The sequence below is a fragment of the Pinus tabuliformis genome, chromosome 5_1 (assembly GCF_031772625.1).
Source record: "Pinus tabuliformis cultivar Carrire ecotype Pingquan chromosome 5_1, CPIR1, whole genome shotgun sequence".
Lineage (NCBI taxonomy): Eukaryota > Viridiplantae > Streptophyta > Pinopsida > Pinales > Pinaceae > Pinus > Pinus tabuliformis.
The window spans coordinates 562,015,395-562,032,929 of NC_142305.1; positions in this window are offsets into that span (position 1 = coordinate 562,015,395).

A 17,535-nucleotide genomic window follows, 5' to 3' on the forward strand; every position below is an offset into this window, starting at 1 on the left:
AAGAATTTGAGCTATCCCAAGCTAGTGTTTCTTCTCAGTTTCCCTCATCTCAAAGGTCAAGTAGAGCTCAGAGTGAAAAATTTTGGATCCCCCCATTTGAATTACCTCTACCAAACCATAAGAGAGCTAAGAAGACACAATCTGAATCCCATAGTGAGGTTCTGGCATCATCACCTCAAACATCCTCATTTATTCCATCCAACTCATCACAAAATCAACCATCTGCCTCACAACTCTAGATCATGGTTTACACTGGTACTAGAGCACAAGCCTCCACTACCCAATCACCTTCAAATACAGGAACATGTTCCTCTGCATAGATACCTATGACGACTCAAAGGCCACAAAGGCCATGGATAAATCCAGGAGTTGTTCGGATGGCGAGACACTTACATCCATTGTCGCCCATCCATAAAAGTGCTTACCAAAGTTCAATCCTGATTATGGCTTACCAACGAAGAACACATCAACAATTTTATGTTTTCCATAAACCTCAACGAAGTAGTAGAAGAATGTGAAGTTGTAAGATTATTCCCTTATACCTTACAAGTATCAACAGGATCATGGTACTTTTCATTACCATCGAGTTCCATTAATAGTTGGGATGCCTTTCAAGAGTAGTTCCTAACCAAGTTTGGAGATGATAGATCAACGACTACTCTTATCAATGATCTCTCCAACTTGAAAGCCAAACCTAGAGAATCAATTAAGGACTTCAATTCATGTTTCAACAATTTATCGAATAAAATCCCAAAGGCATCTAAGCCCAATGATGAAGTCCAAAATGAATGGTACATTTCTGCCCTTCCCTCAAACAAAGTTATTTTTGTCGATAGAGCTGCCAAACCAACTTTTGTAAAAAACATGAAAGAAGCCATAACTGTAGAAAACCATGTTTTACCCTTAGATAAGAAGAATTCATTAGAGAATGAAAATCCAAGAAAGTAACTTTTAGGGACGAAATCGAGAAAAAATCACCTAAATATCCTTTTGACTCTGAACGTCTACAAAAATTCCTTAAAACCATGTCCAATGAAATGGTGGATATCAAGAAACATGTAGCAGAGACTTGCTCAAAGAAACCTTTCAGACCATACAAAACAAATCCCTCCTCTGATACTAAGCTTCTAAGCAATATACCAAATTCTTAATCAGATGTGGAGGAAGAAGAAGTCTCAACAGTTGAAGAACAAACAGATGATGAAGAAGTAGTTGAGTTACAAGGAATGTGGGATTTTATCCTTCCTAATGAAGAAGCACAAGAAGAACTACCTGTTGCAACCAGGAGTAGAAGCCTTGTTGATTTGCAACAAACAAATCCAAAGAAAAAGCAATAGATAAGAAATCTTCGTCTAAATCCACTCAAACCACTCCTCCACAAACAAATTCTTCACCTTTAGCTAAAACCCTGCTAGTCTTTGATGAAATGGAATACAACATAGTAGAATATATGAAAAATACTACGACAAACATCACATTCCATGAGCTTAGCAAGTTAAAACATCAACATAAGCTATTACTCAAAGATCTAAAAGCAGTCCCTACTTCTCCGCTTCCTGCTACTATAATCTCACAAGCTCCTCAAGAAATGGGAAGGCCTCCTAATACCTCATTGGATAGAATCGGTCCTACTGACATTGCTCTAATAGGAGGAAGGTCTAAATTCCATACTCCTCCATTTCTTTTGACTTAAATTTTTCAACAAGAATCTACAAAATTGTTTAGTTGATTCTGGAGCTTCATCCAACATCCTACCAAGAACAGTCTGTGTGAAATTAAATGTGGATCCCCAAATATCTATTGTGCGCATTGTGCAGTTGGACCGATCCCAGGTCAAAGTTATAGGAGAACTAAATCAATTCACTATTAGACTCTCATCCAATGCAAAATTGTGTCAATTCATTAACATTCTTATGGTTGATATCCCTGAGTTCTATGACTTAATCCTTAGTGTAGACTGGTCAGAAAAGCTTCATGGTTATTTTGCAACCAACTGGTCCCACATGTGGCTTCCCTATAATGGAAAGCCAAATCAAATAACGGTTGACCATGAAAAACATCAAAAGCATTTCGTCATAGAATTAGATGGAGAGAATGAGCCAGTCACATATAGCAGCAATATCATCGGAAACTACTTAGTTGAATCATTTCTAGGAAATTTTAATGCAAATACTTCACCCTTCTTGGAAAATTATGTTATATTGCAAATTGAAAATTATTCTCAAACAGATGCTTCTAAGTGTATAAATTTTGTATATAAACCTGTAGTTAGCTTGTTATTTTGGAAATTATTTTTTCATGGATCCAATTCTAACAATGGAGCCGAGCAGGATGCATATTAGTTAGCCCAGAAGGGGAAAAACTATGTTAGCGTGCAGGCTTGAATTTGAATGCACAAACAACACTGCCAAATATGAAGCATTGGTTCAAGGGTTGTATAAAGTCATCGACCTTAATATCAAACATCTTCAAGTGTTTGGAGATTCAGAAATTGAGATAAAACAGGTAAGAAATACTATACATTGTCTTTTTGGACATTTCAAACGCTATCAATCATTAGTCCAGGACCTCACTTATCATTTTACAGAGTTTAATATTTCCCCTATCCCAAGACTCCAAAATGCAAGTGCCGACCTTTTGGCTAATGTCGCATCCAAGCTCATTCCTCTAGGAGATTATAGCCTTGATCAATTTTCTATTGAATTATTTTTCGGCCTTCTATTCTCACCAATATCACCAATTGGAAATTATTTAATAATGATCCAGATATCATAAGTTTTCTAACAGATAAGGGCTCTTATGATGAATAGATAATAGGTTAAGATCAACATGGCAGCCAACATAAGAAAGAAACAACTGTGAATTCCATACCTGTGTCTATGGTTAAGCTAGAAGATTTATATGATCTTAAGGATAGATTAAAAAAACCCACTAACTCAAAACTCTAAAGTTAAACTTCGAGGTTTGAACTAGTTAATCTTGGAACTAACCTTAAGCCTCAGAATATCAATCTAGGACTTCGTCTTACACCAGATGAAAATCAATGTTCATCTATTTGTTGAATAAATACAAGAATTTCTTTGCTTAGAATTATGAAGATCTTAAGACATATGACACTTCCATCATTCAACATACCATCCCCATGATATTTGATGAAAAACCCGTGTAGCAAAAGCTAAGAAATATCCACCCGAATTTAGAAAATTAGATCAAATCTAAATTCAATAAGATGCTCAAAGCCAAAATAATATTTCTTGTCAAGCATTGAAGGTGGGTTTCCAACCTTGTTACGGTCAGAAAAAAATAATGGTGATATTCAAATATTTATAGACTTTCGCAAGATCAAGAAATATTGTGAGAAGGAAAACTTCCCATTACCTCCTATGGAACAGATACTACAATCAGTTGCAGGCTTAGAATTAATGTCTTTTCTGGATGGATTTTGAGGTTATAATAAGATTCTAGTGCATCTAAATGATCGGCTGAAGACTACCTTTTGGACCAAATGAGGCACCTATGGCTATGAAAAGATGCCATTTGGGTTAATCAATGTTGGTGCCACATTTCAGAGAGCCATGGACATAGCTTTCAAAGGCTTGGTGAATAAATCAGTGGTAATATATTTAGATGATATAAATGTGTACTAAAAAAGGCACAGTAATCATTTAAAGGATTTAAAACAAATATTTGAGCGTTGTCAGAGGTATTGAATTTCTCTCAATCCCAAGAAATCTTTCTTTTCTCTAAGTAAAGGAAATCTCCTTGGATTTATTGTATCCAAAGAAGGAATTCACATTGATCCTAATAGGATAGGAGAAATTTCTGAAATCGCTTTACCTCATAACAAGAAATCGATGCAATCTTTCCTAGGACAGATAAATTTTGTCAGAAGATTTGTCCCTGACATTTCACAAATTGTTTTACCTATCCAATCTATCATTAAGAAAAAATCTCTTTTTAAATGGGGACATACTGAGCATGAAGTCTTCGATCTGATTAAAAGAGAAATCATAAATGCTCCCTCATTAGCAACCCCAAATTTCTCTAATCATTTCATTTTATATACCTTTTCTTCTAAGAAATCATATGTAGCTATATTAACATAGGTCAATGATGACAAAGCCGAAGCACCAATTTATTTCTTTAGCTCTGATTTGCAGGGGGCTGAATTAAACAATTCAGATGTTGAAAAACGAGTTTTCGCTATTTTCAAATCAATAAAGCTTTTCAGACCATTTCTCCTCAAAACCCACACCAAGGTAGTAGTCCCATTCTCAGCAGTGAGAAATTTATTAATACAAAGAGATGTAGGTGAGAAAAGGGAAAATTGGGTAACAACAATGCAAGAATATGACATTGAGATCAGACTAGCTAAAATTGTAAAGGGTCAAGGTTTTTGCAGAATGTTAACAGGATCATCCAAGTTACCAGCACTACAAGATACAGGTGATGATATATAGGTATATGAGGTAAGCCTCAACAACACTGAATCCAAATATGCTGATATCATCTTTTACATGAAAAATGGATATGCCCCTACGCAACTAAGTTACAAAAGAAAAAGGGCTTTGAGGTTAAGGCTAGACAATATCAAATCATCAATAATGTGTTGTTTAGAATAAATTATGATTTTGTTTTTCTTAGATGTCTTGAAAAATTTGAGGCAGAAAAGGTTTTTCAGGAACTCCATGATGGACTAGCTGGTGGACATTTTGGAGGGGACACAACCACACATAAAATCCTGCATGCCAGCTATTATTGGCCAACCTTATTTAAAGAAGCACACCAGTATGTAAGGAAATGTAAAGTCTATCAAATAGCTACTGGAAGATAGAGGAAACCCACTTTACCATTGTAGCCAGTCAACATTGAATAGCCATTTGAACAATGGGGATTGGACATAATAGGTGAGATCATTCCTCACTCTTCAAAGAAGCATAAAAATATCCTTACAACAACTGACTACTTCACAAAGTGGGTGGAATAAATTCCACTTAAGGTAGCCAATTCTGATAAAATTATTGAATTTATTGACAATTTGTTATTACCAGATTTGGTCTACCAGCTGCCCTCATGTTTCACAATGTGTCTTATTTTACAGGCAATGATATGACATAATTTTCTCTTAAAAGAGGTTTTAAACTTAGATATTATGCTAACTATTATCCTAAGGGAAATGGCTTGGCTAAACCTACAAGCAAAAATCTCATAAGAATTATCAAACAAACTATTGATCAAAGTCAGAAATACTAGCACAAATCTTTAATATTTGCTCTATGGGCAGATTGAATAACACAGAAGGCCTCAATAGGCACTTCACCTATTAATCTAGTATATGGGAAAGAAGTTGTCCTCCCTACAAATAGCTATTCCCTCTCTAGCGCTGGTTCAATTTATTGAAGAAACCCCTTCCTCTTTTATGCAATAAGTCAATCACAAATCCTTAAGCTCGGAGAAGAAATGGAAAAAGACAAAAATCACACATACACATCAACAACAATTAGTCAAATCTTCATTTCATGTGAAGTCTGTAAGTTCAAAATACTTTCATCTCGGAGACCTAGTATTGAAATGGGATAAAGAAAATGAGGAAAAAGGTAAGCGTACCAAATTCCAAAGAATGTATCTTGGCCCATTTCAAATTGTGGAACAAATAGGCCCATGAACCTTTTTATTGCAAGATTTATCAGGAAAGAGAGATTCTTTGCCTGTTAATGGGAAGATTCTAATCAAATATATTTTCCATCGAAGATAATCGCTTCTATTCAGTGTATACTATTGCTTTTAAGTTTTAGGAAAATAGAATTTGAGTAGCATTTACTTTTGGCCTTTACAATAATAATATCTTTTATATTTTTACTTTTCATTTGTATAAGTACAGATTATTAAGAAGATGATTTTTGCATTTGAAACATAAGCTAAGTTCTATTACTCTGAAATTGCTTGTCCTCTACCAAAATTACTTGTCCTTTGATAAATCTCAACTCTGTAAAGGAACCTTTGTTCTACCATCAGTTAAGAAAAGTATCTATAAAAAAGCAAGAACTCTCTGCATCGAAGCATCTTTAACTCTGTAATTGTCATCCAGAAACCCTTAAGGAGTTAATGATTCTCCCCATCTAGTAAGATTTCATTTTTTAGATTGTAATTCTAAAATATGCTTAAAACTTAAAGGGTAAGAGGTCTCATCAAGAGCCGACTTACCATGATCATAGGGAAGTAACAAGCTGACATTACCAATACCGCATATCAAAACAGGGTAATGGCTTGAGATTATGTTAATCAAAAGATGAGGGGTCTCATCACGAGCCAACTTATTTAGTTCAAGTTACAACCAGTGAACGGCATTGTTAATTTTGGCCAGTAAACCAAGATAATGACATTTACGAAGAAAATGAAAATTAAAAAAAAAGGAACTATTTAGACAAAAAAATAAGAAAGAAAGTAAGTATATGAATCTAAATTTATCTTTAAAAATTGCACTCTTACCTAGATGGGATACTGAATCATTGCTAGTTAAAAGGTAACCCTGTCTAGGCTATCGAAGCCTGCTAGCAGCAGAGGCTCTACCTATGACAACTGAGTACATCTAAAAGCCTATTTGCAAAAGCCTCTTGTTTTTCTCTTTAAAACCAAGTAATGATTGATGTAGACAAAGCAATTTTCATTTTGAAGAGGATAATCAAATGGATGATAATTAGGTAGATTTTGTTTTTTTATTCAGAGAAATGTTACTTATCTTATATTTCATGTATTTTTATTTTCTGAACTACCTTTATTTTGGAAGTTTTTAGAAATTTCAAAAAAAAAAAAGAGATAACTAGTTCTTCCAGCGAATCGCCAAGTGTTGTGTTATTTAACAAACCCCCAATTATTGGTATAATAGGTAATATTCTATTAATAAATAGGGACCCATGATCAAATCCTTCAAAAATTAACTTTAGCACTTACACACTTTCTTTTAAGCTTTTAAAGAATAAAATGAGATATCAAGTCAAAGCCCTTTGAAAGATAGCAATTCTCGCCTTTTCGCTTACCGTTGGACCAAGTTTAACAAAAGCCTTATTAATGAGAAAAACCCACGAATTGTGATCTAAAGGATCACTGCGTCTAACTTAAATATTATTGGGCTTTGCTTTAAAAAGCTAAGACCTATGGCAGTTCATATTTAATAAATCTTGTATCGCGACCGCGCATCGGTGCTCACAATGGGCGCAAACCCATGAAGCATGTTGAGACGTGTGAAATGCGATATTGTGAAATGCAATAAAAGCGTGGACACGATAGAACCCAATATCATAAAATAGTGGTTAAGTCCACCACGTAATGAAGAGAGCTTTATAAGGTAAATAACTTTAAATGAAAAAGAATACACTGCTTATCTTGCATCTCGCATCTCGCAAGAACCTAAGGAACTTTAAGAAAGCACACGATCAAATATGCGATAATGTGATTTGTGACATTGCATCGCAATTGCAAAATATCCATTCTTGCAACTTAAGCCCACCACCTTAAAAGGTCTCCTTCTTGTTTTGTGATGCGATACATTAATGAGAAATAAAGGCAGCGATAAGGGACCATTAGTGGCTATTTAATATAGGTTAATGGCATTTATGTTAAAAAGTGGCTCGACATGATATGATATATTTTCATCTGTGTTTGATTAAAACTCCTTTCTTGTCACCTTTTCAAGGCTATCTGTATCATTCATTCTCATTCTCATTCTTTCTTGTGTTTATAAAATAACTTCCGCTTTGCTCCATTCAAGAAAAATACACAGGGAGCATCATTAGAAGCAATGGGAAAGAAGGGAAAGGAAGCTACGTCCAAGAAGTCAGAAATGATCCCTATTTTCTCTGACACTACATGCAAGAGAGACAAAGAAAAATCTACATGGGAGGTCGTGTATGACTTGTTAGAAGAGGAGCACCCTAGGCCACTGGAAACAAATGCCGCGACAAATTCCCAGGGGTCATCTGATGCCTCCTATTTCGATACAATCTGCTCTTTCCTACACCGCATAGCTACACGATCAAAGATAATCCCTTATACAGACATGGTCAAATGGGTAATTGATGAGGCAGACTGAAGATTCAGAATCATAGGCAAGAGGTCATGGGATCTTTTTTAGCAGACAACCTACAACTCATGTACCAGTTACCAAAGCCACAAAAGCTCTACAATAAATAGTTCCTTGAGAAATTTGCCAAAAAAAATGAAGACCCAGCAAATGTCACACAAACTTGGACAACAAACAAAGGCAAGATAAAACAGGATAAAATGGGTATGTACTATACGACATGCACTTCTCCCCCTCCTAGTTTCGTAGCAGCAATGCTATGTAGATTGTTCAGTAAACCCGATATACCAAGTTTTCCCCAGAATGGATCCCGTTAATAGATGCAGTTGTGAATGCAACGATAATGAACTGGGCTCAAATTTTGTCAGATAATTTAGCAAAGGCCATTATGAAATATAGGAGAAAAAGAATTCTCTCTTTAATTGTTTATCCCCCATTTTTCATGAGTGCTTTTGTAATGGACGCAATATGTTTTAGTTCTAAATTTCCCATTATGGGATGGAAGTGGATTGTTCAAGACCCTCTTCCTAACCATGTGTACCATAAGACTTTGTGGGAATCTCAGTTTCACCCCCATTTTTATAAAATTTGTCGAGGAGTTATGCTACCCATCCATAAAGAAGTATACAATAGAATTTCCCCCAGGTTTTGTAAAGAGGCCGAAGCGGATATTTTTCCAGTAGCCAAATGGTTTGGGGAAGAAACCTTTATATGGTATTGCTTCATTGCATGTTCTCCCATATTATGTCCCCGACAAATTGATGGCCAGAGAAGTAGCCTACCAAACAGCAGGGGAAGGTGGATTAAGCAGACCATTGAGAGAGTATAAGAAGGCCATTTGGCCTACATTTCCGTTGCAATGTGGTGCATTTGCACTACATGATTTTGTACATGCATGTAAAGAAGAAGAGATCATTAAGTCTTTGAAATTAGCTATACTTCCAGGAAGGCAGTATGACCCAAACGGCAATGTTAATGATTTTACTACTATGGTAAAATTATAGCCATTCACCCACGAAGGGGACGCCTTTGATGACCTCTTCCTACAGGTAGAAACATATTCACAAGTGTTACCTTTCGCATCAGAACATTTAACTTGAGATGATCTTAGGACTTTCCATGTGTATAGAGAAAAAAACATTATTGAAGGTCCCATTGGACCTATTGCAGATAGAATCAATAAGGGAGCCAACTCTGAGTGTAATCTTGGAGGACAACTCCAAAGAAAACTCTGAGGAAGATACCCAAGTGAGATCTACGCATGAGTTGAAGCACTCAAAGAAGCAGCCTAAAAGTAGAGGATGAAACACAAATAAAGATTTTGAGAAGGACATAGTGGGAACTACAAAAGAAACGGCCGACCAAACATAGAAAAGAAACAAGATGAAATTGTCTCTTCATCAACTCAATCACACAAAAGCGCAATTATTGACTTAGAACAGGAATGGGAACAGTTCAATAAAAAGCTTCACATAGATTCAAACCCTGATAAAACATCTGAAATGCAGACTCCTAAGAAAATCCAGCACAAGTCAAATCTGGAAACGACAAAGGAAGGAGTTAAGGGCACTCAGGACATTGAAATAATTCATGTTACTACTACTTCAGAAATCGTTTTGAGAGTTGAATAAATACCTCCACTAGATGGATTTTATAGTCCTACCCACAAAACTATAATCAATAGATAGAGCAAGAAAAGAAATCTTGACATTGTAACTGTTACAACTTCCGAAAATGAACCGATGGACATCATTTGGAAGGACTCGCCCATGGACCCTTCTGAAAATATCACAAAATGGTCGCAATACGTAGGGGCCTATGCCATAATGACTATTTACAAAGCAACAGAGGTCCAAATGTTTCGTAAATAAAAGGAACAAAGAATTCTACTATTAGAAGAACAATTAGCTTAAGAGAAATCCAATCAACAAGCAGAATTACAAGTAGCCCAACTCCAATAGGAATTTGAGCAAATGAGAATACAACATCAGGCCAGCCTAGTAGAAATATATGCATGGATACAAGCTATAACATATAAGTATAAAAATAATCTGCAAATTGATGAGTTCATAAAGGAAGTGCTTAGTCTTAACTCCCAACTAATGCAGCAAAAGGAAGTACTTTGCCAGGAAATCTTGCAAATGAGTTCTTATTGCAAGATCAGTGATAAGTTAACAAGCCAAGTTGTTGATGTGAGACTTGAGTATGATTAAATCCATAAGAGGATTTCTGACTTTATCACCTGGCAAGAATCAAAGGATGGGAGAAAGGTTGATCTGCCAAAGCTAGAGGAATCTCACAAAGACATCCTTTTCACAGATTGGGATTCTCAGTTGAAGAAAGCATAAAGGGAAACAACGATAGTAGCGACAGCAACAAACTGAATAATTGAAGCCATCAACGAAAATATGCATGGTGCCGACCTGGTTACAGAATGTGTACCAGGATTTGTTCTAAATGTCAAACAATTAGAGGAACAATGGAGGCAGGCAACACAGGAAAAGGAGGAGGTAATCAGATAGCTAAGTAAGCTGAATTGGGAAGCATACTGGCAGTTTTCAGTGAAACCATATAGTCAGTGGATAACTTTGAGGTGCTTAACAACCTCAACACAAAAGATGGTGCCAATACTAACAAACATTATATTTGTTGCGCAGTTAAAATCTACAATTGGCCAACTGACTCAGCTCAAGCCTATGACACATATTTGTGATCTTAGAGATCAAGTGAAAAATATTTAGTCATTTAGTTTATTCTTATTTTAGTTTTATTCTCGCATAATCTGAGGAAGGTCATTTAAACCTCCTCACCTATTTTTTATAATAATCTATTTTAGGACCTATAGTTTAGTATTTAAACCCCTCTCGTGCATTTAGAGAGGGGTCCAGAATTTTTATCAGAAACATTCTTTGAAACATTGCACTTCTGTAATTTTGAGGAGGTTCTAATGGAATGAATGGAACAAGATCTATTTTTTTTCAAATATCTAGCATGCTCTTCTGAAATGCAGTTTTGTACTCTTAGAATGTGTTGGATTGTTTGAGATTAGGTTAATATCGCTGAAGCATGTGAGCATGACTCCTCATATATGGTACTTTTATCTTATGATCTTGTTTTATTTATGTATCAAGAAATTCTTCTTCTTTAAATTGTTGATGTGTGAAAGTCTGAATTACAATTTAGCATTATTTCTCTTTTGTATGATGTTAGCTTTGACTCTATTATGAATACATGAATGATTTTATATGCGATATATCTTTCACAAACGTTTCATCTAACTATTTATCCAAAATGATTATTGTTAAATGATTTCACTTATTATTTCAGTTGAATGATCTTTATCACCAAAATATGTAGGAAATTATTGTAGATCGCATATTGTATTGAATTCCTTAGGTATATTTATAGCTAAATATTGTTAAACGAGGATATATGCATGTGTTTATTAGTTAGACTAGATTACACTTAGCTTAGTCATTTTCCCATTAAATTATATATCACCCCACCAACACTATCAAAATCCTTTATGGGAAACTGATCCCATTATCCCCTTGTCAAAGCCAATACATCAAACAGAAAAGGAGTTGCTAACCAAGGTCTGGACCGGGTGGTTTTCCCCCATGTTGTCACAACGATTTTCGAGGCTTCAACAAGACCTTGTTTACTTAAGATTAAAACTGAGGAAAAGTACCTTAAGAACCCAAAATTGTGCAAAATTGACACCGCGGTTCTATGGGCCTTTTGAAATCTTAGACAGAGTTGGTCCAATAACATATCAACTGGATTTTCCCATCAATTTTAACGTTCACAATGTCTTTCGTCTGTTGTTATTAAAGAAATATGTCCATGATAATTCTCATTTGATTGACTCAAATTTCATACAGGTGGAACCTGAAGGATATTTCCTACCAGAGCATCTTAGACCAAAAAGAGATCTTGCTCCAGAATTCAGTCGCCACTTGGGTTAAAGAGCAGTCGAGGCACTTTACACCTAATGAGTATACTTGGGAGCGAGAGGATACAATGAAATAATCCTACGCAACATTGTTCCAATGATGAAGTAAATGAACCATAAACATTGGGGACAATGTTAATTTTAAAAGGGGGGAACATTTAATACCCTTATGTTTATATGTAAATATTTTTTTGTTTTTAGACGGAATTATTTTTAGGTGTAACAGTTAGAAAGTCGTGATGGTTTTGAATTAAGATTAACAATAAAGTATGATGATGTAATAAATTAATTTTAGTAATGAAAATAAAATCTGAAACTTACTTGGGAAAGAAACACTAGAATTAACAAAATTCTTTCCAAGATCTAGAAACTAGTATTAGTGGACGGGATCAGGATAACCTTCCCTTAAATAACTTTAAAAAAATCCCTAGGAATTGATCAACAATATTTAATATGATGGGAGAGAAAATCTATTAAATTACTCAGCGTAGAAAAAACAATAAGTAAGGGTAGAATAAATCATCGCACGAGAAAAATGTAGGCTTTAAAGAAAAAGGAGGAGATGCCTTTTTCGAAAAAAACAAAAAAAATCTATGAAAATGGGTTGGCAAACCCTGGAAAGGCAGCACACGGCTAAGAAAATAACTATACTAAGGAAGTGATAAAAAATACATGAGTGGAATCACAAGAGGTTATTGAGTTCCACCAATAAGAGATTTCAGCTCAGGGGGAAATGGAATATCGGTAAAAGGTTGGGAGGATAGTGTTTTCCCAAGAATAGTTCCAACAATGGATACGGTTAGATTTTTAAATATATTTGAGTTTGCATTTCTTGGATGACTATTGATTCCTACAAGGGTTTTAAAGTTGTGCTGGGAGATCTATTATCTATGCTTGTTTGTTTTTGGTTGCATGATTGTTGAATGATGCTTTAAGTATAGGTATCTTAGCTTGAAATTACTTGGAATATTAATTCAATGAGTAAGTTGTATGATCACCTCAATTTTACTAGTTATGCATGCAAGAAAAAAATATTCTTTTGGGTATCTAAATATGTATAGACATGCTCTCTTTCATCACTATGAATTAAAAAAAAAAAGGAGGAAATGTGAGATACTCGTGTAAGGAGAAAGAAATTGGGAAATCATTTCTCTCTAATTTATTTTTATTAAAACAAAAACCTATAAAATCAACTCATTGGATAAATACCACTAAAAATGAAAAAAAATAGATTAATCAATGGCGACATAGTTGACAGTGTCAACTTTCTAGAAAATTTATAGTCAACAAAAATTCTCTTAGGGTAAATAAATGAGTCATGTTCTTATGGTTAGACTAACAATAGTGCTTGTGACCTTATTGAGTAGCAAGTAAGGACAAGATAATAGATGTCTTAATTTCTAGGCATTGCATGGAATGGGAGTATTAACCTCAGAAACTTTTAATAAGTTTCAAAATAATCATAGAGATCAGTAGCACCATTAACATTAATTAACGATGGATATCCTTATGGATTGTAGGTTCTAGTACAATAGTTGGGAAAACAACCTGTTAGGGCTAAGGGTGGAAAATCTAGTTTACACCATAAATGTTATGATAAGAGCATTTAATTCTATTTATAGCCATTGAAAATAGAAAATAATTTTAATCATAGAGAAGAGAGATATTATGACAAACCTATATACATATAAGAAGGTTGGGTGTGGCTAACCAGAAACTGACTCATTTCATTTAACCACCAGATAAAGGGGAAACTCTGTAAAAGTATGGAGTGTTCTGGAAATGAAAAAAAAATAAACATATTTAGAAAAGGCCAAGAAATCATTTTTGGAGTAATCCCCTCGAGACAAAAATAATGTACATTTATAAGCTATATTATACAAGGAAATAGATGAGTAAGGAAATGCAATTCATATATACTTCCATTGGTGTTGATTATGAATTACTATGTGAAACATAAATTAGTTTTGATAACCACTGTGGGTGGAAAAATAATATACAAACTACTCTTTAACAGAAAAAAATGAAAAAGAAGAAACACATATACATTCATATTTTTCCGTCAAGGAACAAAGTCTATATGTTTACCATTACCACAGTAGAGAAATAGAACCAAACAATAATAATATAAATAATGTCATATTTTAGTATTTGTGAAGTAAAAGACATTATAATAAAAGAGAAATATTGCATATTTTTACTGTAGATTCAAATTGCTTATGTGATATGTTAAAACAAAAGACACTAATCTGCTCTACTCATCAGCCGAAAAAAAAATTGATTGATGAAATCACAAAGTAGAAAAGGAATAATTTCAATCACACATAACACAATAATTTTATGCGGAAAGCCTCAACTAAAACCCTTGTTATCTGTTTATTTCATTAACGAGAAGATCTAAGAATAAAATACAATGCTTGTTCAACCCAAACAGTCTCTACACAAGTACAATCTATCTCTCTGCTTCACAAACCAGCTCAAGCCAATACTTAGCCAAATCTATTGTATTTCAACCTCCTACTTCCTTTGATAATTTCCAAGGGAATTAGCCCATATTTAATTGGGAAATTCCTCACTCATAACTCTGTAATCCATCCATAGGCCTTCTGCTGATTGCATGCATCACCTGTTCAATTTAGGTGATTCTACAACTAATAGTACATTGTCCCTCAACTCTAATCTTAACTAGGTCTTCATCTAAAATGGCATGCATGAGATATTTGGAGTGAATTATCAGTTATCTAGATGATCACTACATGTGAAATAAATCTAATTTAATTCACTTTACCACTCTCTAGTTCCTCCAATAGTTAGAACTAGTTAAACTGAATTTAACTCAGTTAAACTAAATTAAATAATTACAATACAATAATAACTCAACATGGGACCCTCAAATTTAGGGATCAATCAACATGACTCTGTATAGACTCCCAACTGAAATTTACTGAGCCAACTAAGTCAACTTAACTAAGTTAACTGATACAAGATGTTATGAGAATAGAATTACAAATTAATTCCCAATTTAAACCAAGGACAAATTAAATTAGGATTTTCTTTTTGCTAATTTTTCTACCCTAATCTTACCTCTATGAAACTCGAATTTGCATCTTGACAATTCCTTTTTCAAAATATCTTCATCGTGCTCCTCTATGGGAATGTACACAATCTCAAACATGGTGATACCAGATTTCAATATGCTTGGACCGATCATGAAAAACTAGATTATCATAGAATTTTATACAACTTCGTTGGTCACAATTAGTCACTCTTGGATCCATCTGTTGACCAAACAAACCAATAAGAATCTTCCTCATCTAGATAACCTCACAAATTGCTTGACAAGTAGCTATGTACTTTTCTTTTGATAAACTGAGTGAACCTAATCTCTCCTTCCTATTGTGCCAAGAAACTGGTGTTGACCCAGTACCAAAGGTTCCCCCTCATGTGCTCTTCATGTCAGATGGACTCCCTGCCCAATCTCCATCTGTGAAGCCTTAAAGCTTCACTCCCTTTTTTCCATATGTACGAAAGACCAAACTGTGTGGTGCCTTTGAGGTATCTCAACACATGTTTAGATGTCTTCTAATACAGTTTGGTTAGCTTAACCATGGCCTAACTAAGTTGGTTAACTGCATAGCACATGTTTGGTCGTGTGTTCACTAAATGCATAAGTGAACCCATAAGTTGTCTATAAATAGTACCCTCCACTACTTCACCTGAAGTACCATCCTCCTTCCTCCAGTTACAGAATAGAGGAGTCTCCATGTGTTTGCTACTCTCCATGTGGAACCTCTTCAGTTTCTCATTGGCATACTTTCCCTGAGAGACAAACAATTCCTCACTGGGTGGCGTAGATAATAAATGACTCCTTTTTGTTAGGAGGGTGGTTTACATGGTAGGTTAAAATTACACTAGTTAAGTTAACCCAACAACAGTTATGCGAAATCCCTGCGATTAGGGGAAGGCCATGTTTGATTATGATGTTTTATATTAAGAATATGGGCACATGATGTGCTACGAAAGCATAAAAAATCTTGTTGGACGAGAAAATGAACACTTTTTTCAATGATCCAAGACTCCATCTATTTGTTGTTAATGGTGATTCTTCTTAGCACAAAACATTATAATCCAAAAATGGAGCAATTTGATCAATGATTCAAGACTTTGTTTGTTTGAAATTACCCTTTAGCATGTTTTCTTTTTAGATATTCCATCGTGTTGATTGAATAAATGTAAGTTTAATGAAATTGAAACTTTCTACTTAATCAAAAGTTTTGAACAAAATAAAAAGTGATGTCTTTTCGTATTAGTGATTAATAGTTTCTAGTAAGCTTGTTTTTGTAAATTAATGTTTCCTATTTAAAAGGAAATTGTATTTTTTCTTATTTAATATTTATTAAAGTTTGTGTTCCTAGTTAAATTAATTTTGTGTCTGCAAAATAAACTTTCCTCTGCACCCTCATTATTGCGCACATAAGCCATCCTCTCCACATGCAATTCTTGTCCTACACGAACAAAAATGTAAATTTTTTCAATCGAAAAGAGTTTATAATGAAATAATACAAGATAATTGCACTAGAAACTCTTGTCTTAATCTCAATGTGAGAGAACTAACCAAAGAAACACCCAATAAAATTTGTAAGGCTATTTTGTTTCTATCAAATTTTGACAATATCAACAAGTTAGTGGTTACTGCGAAAGAGAAAAGTGATAATATAGAAAAAAACATGATCAAGAGGAAGGGGCTTGAACTACAAATGGTTGGAACTTTAAGTCTCTTTGTTATTTCCTCTGTTTTGATGCAATAAGGTGTTTCTCATCAACAAGATCGATTCTATAAATAGTGGAGAGGATTTTCCCACTGAAAAGGTTCACAAATTAGATTATGTACATAGAAAAAACTTCAAACCCTATCTAGCTAATGAAATATGATGATGCGAAATATATTCGAAAAAACCATAAAACTACAAATTAAACTTTTTTTCACACTCAAATAATACAGCTTCAATGCACTTTGGCACCGAATCAAATTTTATAGTCACTAGCACAAATCCCAGTTACCTTGCACAAACTTCCCATCTTCTGCACATATTTCATTGCACACATATTCATAGTCCATACTTTCCACATCCTTCATTCAAGGTAGATTCATATCTCTTTGCAACTTCTCTCCCATGTAGCTAAATCTGTAAAAGTTTTAAATACAAAAGAGTAGTTTTAAATTTCATTCCACAGATTCATAGTTCTATGTAACTTCTCTCCCACACAACTAAATTTGTAAAGGTTTTAAATGCAAAATAGTTTAAAATTGATTTTGTTTTTTTAGAATAAAGCTCCATTTGCATGCCCATTCTCCCGCACATTCCCCCTTCTCTTCACATTAAAAGCTCCTGCATAAGGAAAGCTACACGCAAACAAGCTCTACACAATGAAACATAATAATATTAATTCGATATTTTTTCATACTTGAATTAATTATGCCTACCCCATCCGAAATAAA